This window comes from Leopardus geoffroyi, chromosome X, assembly GCF_018350155.1.
Source record: "Leopardus geoffroyi isolate Oge1 chromosome X, O.geoffroyi_Oge1_pat1.0, whole genome shotgun sequence".
Lineage (NCBI taxonomy): Eukaryota > Metazoa > Chordata > Mammalia > Carnivora > Felidae > Leopardus > Leopardus geoffroyi.
In genome coordinates, this window is record NC_059343.1 from 81,871,909 (window position 1) to 81,882,028 (window position 10,120).

The following is a 10,120-nucleotide window of genomic DNA, read 5'->3' on the forward strand; positions in this document are numbered from 1 at the left end:
CATATGGAACCACAAAAGGCCCCGAATAGCCAAAGGAATTTTGAAGAAGAAGACCAAAGCAGGAGGCATCACAATCCCAGACTTTAGCCTCTACTACAAAGCTGTCATCATCAAGACAGCATGGTATTGGCACAAAAACAGACACATAGACCAATGGAATAGAATAGAAACCCCAGAACTAGACCCACAAACGTATGGCCAACTCATCTTTGACAAAGCAGGAAAGAACATCCAATGGAAAAAAGACAGCCTCTTTAACAAATGGTGCTGGGAGAACTGGACAGCAACATGCAGAAGGTTGAAACTAGACCACTTTCTCACACCATTCACAAAAATAAACTCAAAATGGAGAAAGGACCTGAATGTGAGACAGAAAACCATCAAAACCTTAGAGGAGAAAGCAGGAAAAGACCTCTCTGACCTCAGCCGTAGCAATCTCTTACTCGACACATCCCCAAAGGCAAGGGAATTAAAAGCAAAAATGAATTACTGGGACCTTATGAAGATAAAAAGCTTCTGCACAACAAAGGAAACAACCAACAAAACTAAAAGGCAACCAACGGAATGGGAAAAGATATTTGCAAATGACATATTGGACAAAGGGCTAGTATCCAAAATCTATAAAGAGCTCACCAAACTCCACACCCGAAAAACAAATAACCCAGTGAAGAAATGGGCAGAAAACATGAATAGACACTTCTCTAAAGAAGACATCTGGATGGCCAACAGGCACATGAAAAGATGCTCAATGTCACTCCTTATCAGGGAAATACAAATCAAAACCACACTCAGTAATCACCTCACGCCAGAGTGGCCAAAATGAACAAGTCAGGAGACTATAGATGCTGGCGAGGATGTGGAGAAACGGGAACCCTCTTGCACTGTTGGTGGGAATGCAAACTGGTACAGCCACTCTGGAAACGAGTGTGGAGGTTCCTCAGAAAATTAAAAATAGACCTACCCTATGACCCAGCAATAGCACTGCTAGGAATTTACCCAAGGGATACAGGAGTACTGATGCATAGGGGCACTTGTACCCCAATGTTTATAGCAGCACTTTCAACAATAGCCAAATGATGGAAAGAGCCTAAATATCCATCAACTGATGAATGGATAAATTGTGGTTTATATACACAATGGAGTACTACATGGCAATGAGAAAGAATGAAATATGGCCTTTTGTAGCAACGTGGATGGAACTGGAGAGTGTGATGCGAAGTGAAATAAGCCATACAGAGAAAGACAGATACCATATGGTTTCACTCTTATGTGGATCCTAAGAAACTTAACAGAAACCCATGGGGGAAGGGAAGAAAAAAAAAAAAAAGAGGTTAGAGTGGGAGAGAGCCAAAGCATAAGAGACTCTTAAAAACTGAGAACAAACTGAGGGTTGATGGGGGATGGGAGGGAGGGGAGAGTGGGTGATGGGTTTGAGGAGGGCACCTTTTGGGATGAGCACTGGGTGTTGTATGGAAACCAATTTGACAATAAATTTCTTATATTGAAAAATAAATAAATAAATAAATAAATAAATAAATAAATAATGGCTACAACAACTAGACAGGAGATCAATAAGGAAATAGAGGACTAGAACAATATTATAAACCAACTAAATCTATGAGAAATGTATAGAACATCTACTCAACGGTATCAGAATACACATTCTTCTCAAGTACACATTTATCAGAATAGACCATGGTAGGCCACAAATCAAGTCTTAATAAATTTAAAATGACTGAAATCATACAAAACATCTTATTTAACAACACACTCTTTTTTTTAAGTTTATTTATTTTGAAAGAAACAGAGAAAGAGCTTGAGAGCTGGGTAGGGGCAGAGAGAAGGAGAGAGAATCTTACAGAATGCAGGCAACTGTAAGATCATGACCTGAGCTGAAATCAAGAGTCAGATGCTTAACTGAGACACCCAGGTACCTCTAAACAACACACTCTTAAACAACCAGTGGGTCAAAGAGAAATTACAAGTGAAATTATAAAATACTTTGAGACAAATGAAAATAAAAATGTAATATACCAAAACTTATGGAATGCATCAAAAGCAATGCCAAGAGGTAGAATTATAGCTGTAAATAATTACATAAAAAAGAAAACCCTAAATCAATACCCTAACTTTATCCCTTTATGAACTAGAAAAATAAGAGCAAGCTAAACCCAAGTTAGTAGAAGGAAGGAAATGATTAGAGTGAAAACAAGCAAAATAGAGAACAGAAAAACAATAAAGGGGAACAAGATAAAAACTTTGTTCCTTGAAAACAAGAACAAAATTGCCAAACCCTCAGGCTAGACTGACAAAAAACAAAGAAAGAGGATTAAAATCAGTAAAATCACAAATTAAAGTGGGGACATTATAACCAAGTGTGCAGAAAATTGAATTATAAGAGAATTCAATGAGCAATTGTATGCAAAAAATTAGATAACATATTTGAAATTGACAAGGTCCTAGAAATACACAAACTACCAAAACTGATTCAAAATGCTATAAGAAATATGAACATACCTATAACAAGTTATTGAGTCAGTAATCTAAATCCTTCCAACAAAGAAAAGCCCAGGGCTAAACTGTCATAAACCCAGGAAGGCTAAGGAGGTGGGACCGTTAAATATGATGTGGTATCCTGGATAGGATCCTGGGACAGAAAAAGGGCATTAGGGAAAAGCTAGTGAAATCTGAATAAACTATGGAGTTTAATTAATAACAATGTACCAATATTGGTTTCCTAGTTGTGACAAATATATTATAGTGTTGGAGAAGGGGATAAAGTACACCAAAGATGGCTGATTGGACTAAAACAAACTCTGGTCTCTAGCTTAGAGACCCCTCTTCCAGTTTCTTCTTCCTTTGTTTTCTGTGCGCGAAAACCCCCACAGATATGGAGGTTGTCGGCTATAAATTACCCTCCCCGCTGGCATTCCGGTCTCAGACCTTTCAGAAACCTCAAAGCTGTCTCCTCTGAGCCCGCCGGTGTAAAATAAATCTCCAATCCACTAAGATATCCGAGTGCCACTTGGTTTTTCCGCCAGTGTTCCAGCCTGGTTCTGTAACAACAGCAATGTAAGATGTTAACAATAGGGGAAAATGAGTCAGGAGTATATGAGAACGCTGTATTATCTTTGCAATTTTCTGTAAACATAAAATTAGTCTAAAATAAAAAATTTCTTAAAAAAATGACTGCATTGGATTGAAGCACATCAAAATATAAAATATATGAAATCATAATGATGCTAAAAGCAAAAAACCATTGTTGATCACTATTGGAGGCTATTAAGGCATCAACTCATTACTCAGAAAGCTGATAAAGAGGGGAAAATGCAGCATTTATCCTATCTTTCCTGTATAAATTGTGTCTCAAAGTAAGCAATAGCTGATGAGAGGAAACTCTTATTTATAGAAAAATTCCAGCTAATAAATGCAGAAGAAATGCTAGCATTAGAAAAATCACCATTTTGCAATTCCATAATAAAATAATGGATCTAGGTAATGACTATTAGGTAAAGGGTTGATGGAGATCTTTAGAATGGGGAGATAAGTTGGCATTGTCTGAACCCTACCCACCAATTTTTAGCGTCAATCAAAATGAGATTATGTAGACATAATGCCATGTAAGGCAGTAGGAAGTAAATAACACCATCCATCAGGTATCCTTGCCTAAAAATTGACACTGAATCTATTCAAACCTCTAGATCTAACTATTGGGTCATAGGAAATACAGGGGGCAGAAGAGCAAGTTATACAATATCATACGGGAGCAACTGGCCAAATCTAGAGTGAAGGACAGTCTACAGAAAAAATGACCCAGTTTCTTCAAAAACTCAGTGACATAAAAGAAGAGAAGATAGACTATTATAAAATAAGAGAGGCTTAAGAAATCTATTAACCAAGTGAATCTTGTTTGGATCCTGAGCTGAACAAATCAAAGGCAGAAAGATATCTTGAAAACAATTGAGAAAATTTGAGTATGAACTGAGAATTAATGAATTATTGTTAAGTTTGTTGAATATGATGATGGCATAGTGATTATGTGTATTTTTTGATGTCCTTATCTGTTTTAGATTGCATGCCAAAGTAATTACTGTAAAATTTTCTTTAAAATCCTCCAGCCAAATTGGTGCATCCACTGTGAAAAAGAGTATGAAGATTCCTCAAAAACTAAAAAAATAGAATTACCATATGATCCAGTAATCCCACTACAGGTATTTACCCAAAGAAAACAAAAAAAGTAATTTGAAAATATATATTCATTCCTATGTTTATTGCAGTGTTATTTACAATAGCCAAGATATGGAAGTAACCCAAGTGTCAATCCACAATTAAATGGATAAAGAAGATGTGGTTTATATATGCAATGGAATATTACTCAGCTACAAAAGAAGACAACATCTTGTCGTTTGTTAACAACATGGATAGATCTAAAAGCTATAATGCTAAGTGAAATATTAGAGAAAGACAAATACCATATGGTTTCACTCATATGTGAAATTTAAGAAAACAAAAAGACAAAGAAAAAAGACAAAAAAAAAAAAAAAAAAAAAAAAACACCCAGACTTAAATACAGAGAACAAACTGGTGATTGCCAGAAGGGAGCTTGGTGGGAGAAGGGGTGAAATAAAGGTGATTTAGAGCTCACTGATTGTGATGAGCACTGAGTAATGTATAGAAATGTTGAAACTAATAGAACACTGTATATTAATTATACTTCAATAAAAATAATAACAAAATAAAATCCTCCAGCCAGTGGAAAAAATGATTGGAGGCTAGATGAAATAATAATGGTAAAATGATAATTGTTGAAGCTGGGTGATGGTACATAGTAATACATTATATTATTTCCTCTTATGTGTGTTTGAACATTTTCATAATAGAAAGTTTAACCCTACCTATTCTTCTACCTATTCTCAAGTCATCAGGGGGGTGGAGGAGCAGGAGGAGATGGATTTTGGAAATGTTATATTTTAAACTTTATAATATATAAACTGTATATAAATATATATAAATGAATATTATAAATAAAATTCTCACCTCTAATTCCACCATGGAGAAATAACAAATTAAGGTCTTAGTGTACATTTTACACCTTCCAGACATTTTTTTTTCTTCCAGACATTTTTCTATGAATACATATGCATGTCTTTAAAAAAAAAAAGACATTTGGACTATATTGTATGTGTTCTTTCATGGCCTGATTTTCTCTTGTTTGTGTGTGTGTAGTATTATATCCTTTGGGTAATCATACTAAAGTATATCAAAACATTGTAGATATACAAACATGACCTAGTTTAGTGCCCTTTCTTCCCACAGCGATTTCATTAACTTCAATCAGCCTTTTAATGAATATGTACCACATGTGCCAAAGGAATGGTCATCTCTGGTTTGAACTCCTGCAGCTGGTCTCCTGGCTCCTAGTTTTGCCCTACTCTAATCCATCCTTCACACAAACACCAAAATGATCTTCCTGAAATACCCCTATGTCACAACTCTGCTCAAAAACCTTCAAGAGGTTATGTACTGAATGATTCCATTCATATGACATTCTCAGAAAGACAAAGTATAGGGACAGAGAACAGATCAGTGGTTGCCAGGGGTTAGGGGTTCTGGGGAGAGTGTGACTACAAAGGGGCAGTATGAGGGAATTTTTCAGGGATACTGGAATTGTTCTGTGTCCTGCTTGTAGTGGTGGTTACATACATTTCTACATGTGTTAACATTCATCGAGCTGTATGTACATTACTCCAGGATGTCAATATTTCTGTATATTTTATAAAGCCTTCAATGATTCTCCATTGCTTAGATTCAAGTTCAACATTCTAAGCCCACATATGTAAGGCCCTCTGTGGTTCTCCCACCTCCCAGTCTACCTCTCTAACCTCATCTTTTACTGAGCCTCACCACCCCAATACACACTATATTCCAGCCACACTACAACTGCTTGGTGTTCAGTGAAAATATATGTCATATATGAACCTTGATACCTCTATGTCTTTGCTTATAATGTTTCCTCTGCTAAAATGCACCCCCACCCACCACCACTGGCAACCATACTTCTCCTTCAAGGCCTACTTCAAATCCCACATCCTCTGTGGACCTTTCCTCAGCTCCTCAGTCAGAACTGAATCTCTCTTTCCTCAAGGTTCCCACAGGACTTTGTTTAGATCTCATTGCCTGACACCACCACGTATTACAGGGAAAGCCCAAGCAGAAGCAGGCTCCAATGATTAGGCAATAAAACTCCAAACCTCACTCAGAAGTATTCACTTAACATCAAGCATTTGCATTCCTTCTTTCCTCAGTGCCCAATGCCCCACTGGTTTCCAGGCCAGGTTACACCCATAGGCTTTAGATTTACCCTATTATTTACCTCCCCATCCTTCAAAGCTCAACTTCAACTTCATTCTCAAATACATTCCTGCTTTACTGCCCTGGTGCTGAATTCCTGGCTTGGCCCCCTAAGCACATGATTCTTTCATGCCACTCCCAGGGATGGTCTAGATTTCTGACCTATGCCTGTTCAATCCTACTCTCCTGGTTTGAAGACAAGGGAGCTTGCCTAGCAGGTGTGGGTACCTGGGGCTGAAGCCGGTGGGAGGAATGTCTCATTGGCAAGTGAGCCAATCCAATGAGGAAGAGCAAACTGGAGAGTCAAGTGAGGCAAGCAGAGGTTGGCAAACCAGAGAAGCAGAGCCAAATTACATCAAGAAAGCAAGGAATGTCCGGAGCCCAAAGCCAAGAACATGAACACACATGGATGGCCAGGAACCATATAGAGCAGGCTAAGCCATAGGCTAGTTTGGGTAGTACAGATAGGGGACCTTTGCCTGTTCCCTTGTGTGTTACATGTAAATGCACCTGCCCCATTCAAAGAGCCAAAGATAAGTATAAAATACTCACCTTCTTCAGTCCTACCCAGTCCAGACCATGTGACCCAACATCTATGGGATGCAGTGTGGTAGACTGGAAAGAATATAAGCTTTGAAATCAGAAAGACCAGAGTTCAAATTCTGGCTCTTCCCCTTATTAGTCATGTGACTTTGGTTCATCACTCAATTTCAGCTTTTTCATCTGAAAAATGGAGACAGATAGCATCTACCTCAGAGGATCATTATGATGATGAAATCAAATTATGTAAATGACCCAACATGTACCTTGGTATCTAATAAGCACTCAACATGATAGCCCACTTTCTTCAAGGGCACCTGCCATATTTTGCCTCATATTTCTAGTTAGTTGTATACAATACATGTCTCTCTCTCCAATCAGATCTTAAACTTGAAGGCAGATGGTGTGTGTGAGTCATTTTTTGCATATACTTATACAAAATTTAAATTTTACAAACTATTTTACACAGAAGAAATCCCCCTAACCCCACTCCCCAACCAGAGACCTGCTGGAGCATTTTTTCCAGTTTCCCCAACTACCATATTGTTTGTTTTGTTTTTACAAAAACAGGATCACTGTTAAAATATGATTTTCAAAAATTTTTTAACGTTTCATACAAATAGAGAGTGAGCATGTGTCAAAGTTTAATTTTAACTCACAAAGGAGGAAACCAGCAGGATGGCAAAGTTAACTCAAAGGAGAATTTGAGAACTGGTATTTTATAGTCAGTTAAAAAATTTAAAAAATGCTAAAATAATATTGCTAAGTTAGAATTAAAGCTGATTAATATCCTACAGGGCAGTACAAACCAAAATCATGCTGTCTTCTTTAGGTGGATATATATTGTTGCATTTTATTGGTTTTACAGATTTTTAAAATGACTAATTTTGTGCTAAATTGTAATTTTCTAGACCTAGAGAGTCAGATGACCCTCAGGCCTGTTAGAAAATGCTCTTAACATGACATTAAAGCATCAAATAATCATCTTTTCCCTTTGTATTAGTTTCCTAGTGCTGTTATAATAAATGACCACAAATTGTCCTGGCTTAAAAAATACATTTATTTTCTTACAGTTCTTTATTATGGTCAGAAGTCCAATATCCGTTTCACTGGGCTGAAATCAAGGTGTTGGCAGGCCCTGCTCCTTCTGGAGACTCTATAGAAGAAATCTGTTTCCTTGTGTTTTACAACTTCTAGAGATGCATTCTCAGTATGTGGCCTCCTTCCTCCATCTTTAAAGTCAACAGTGTAGGTGCCTTGGTTGTTCAGTCATTTAAGCATCCGACTTTGGCTTAGGTCATGATCTCATGGTTCATGGTCTCAAGTCCCACTTCAGGTGAGTTCGAGCCCCATTTCTCTCTCTCTGCCCCTTGCTCACTTGCACCCTCTCTCTTTCTCAAAAACAAATAAAGCCAACAGTGTAACATCCTCAATAACCCTGCCTCCATTTTCACAACACCTTCTCTCTTATGAGGACCTTTATGATTACATCTAGCACACCCACATAATTCAGGGTAATCTCTCCATTTCAAGGTCAAGATTAGCAAACTCAGTTCCACACTTAAATCCCCCTTACCATGTAACAGAACATATTCAAAAGTTGTGAGGATTAGGACATGGAGATCTTGGAGTGGCAGGGGCACTATTCTTCCTATGATACTCTTGTTTCCACATTTTGAATGATTTTTCATCTCAGCCTGTACATTTTATTTTTCAATTTTTTTCACCAGTCTTTTCACATAGCACATACTGTATACATCTACCTCATTTTTTTAGTAGACACACCACACCACTGGTGGGTTCACCACCAGCAGTGTAGCTACCATCTGTCACAATATAATGCTATTACAATATTATTGACTTATTCCTTATATATGCCTTTTATTCCCACGACTTATTCATTCCATAACTGGAAGCCTGTGTCTCCCTCTCTCCTTCACCCATTTGGCCCAATCCCCCACTCCCTTCCCTTCTGACAACCATCAGTTTGTTCTACATATTTATAGGTCTGATTCTTTTTGTTTATTCATTTTTTTAAGATTCCACTTATGAATGAAACCATATGGTATTTGTTTTTCTTAATCTGACTTATTTCACTTAGCAGAATACACTCTATGTCCATCCATGTTGTCTCAAATGGCACAATCTCATCCTTTTATGGCTGCATGATATTCCAGTGTGTGTGTGTGTGTGTGTGTGGGCGAATAGATAACTTCCTTATCTATTCATCTATTGATAGACACTTAGGTTGCTTCCACATCTTGGCTATTGTAAATAATGCTGCAATAAACATAGGGGTGCACATATCTTCTTAATGACTGGAAAGCATTCCAACTATAGAACTGCTACAATTTAATCATTTACTTATAGACGTAAATTTAAATTGTTACCAATTTTTCACTGTTACAAACAGTACTGTCATGAACTTTCCTACACATATCTCTTTGCACAACTGTGGCTATATTGCCATAGGAAAACATTCCTAGAGGTTAAAATTCTGAGACAAAAGTATGCCCATTTAATTCTGACAAGTTGCCTTCCAAAAATTTGCACCAATACTTTAGTCTGATACCAGTGATGAGAACCAGTGACTGTTACCTCCAACATCACTTAAACTCAATATTTTGTATTCACTTTTGAGTCTTTCAGCATCTATAAAGCACTTTGAAATATCCACATACGTTTTCCTGGCACAAAATGAGTTTAATAATTGTTTGATAAATTAAAGGTCAGAACACAAATTCACACGTACAACTCAGAGGGCTTGTCCTAGCCACAATACAATGGTAACAGAGCTAATATGTGTAAATGTGCCTTGAATATAATATAGTGTTATTCAGATGTTATCTATATACATGAAAATGTATTGTTTTCACACTTGGTTCCCATATCTCACACAGGTTGGCCTTGCTACTTCCCAGTTTCACATGGTGTGTGCTTTGTTGCCAAGGCTCGTATACTTTCACTGTGCATCCCGGAGCCTCTAAGGTCTAAAGTGTGTGCTGGTCCTTCAAGAGGAAAGGCCTAAAGTGTGTGTCCCCTGATGACAGTAATAAAGCCCAATGACAAAACTTTCAGAGAATGAAGATCCCCACTCTTGGGTAGGTAAATATTTTGGAGGGTCCAGAGTCATCTGCTTTTATACTAAGGGACTTTTCAGAAACAGAACTCCATAGGTTTAGATGGAATGTCCTGGTGAACATTCTTCTTCAGCTGCACATACCACTCT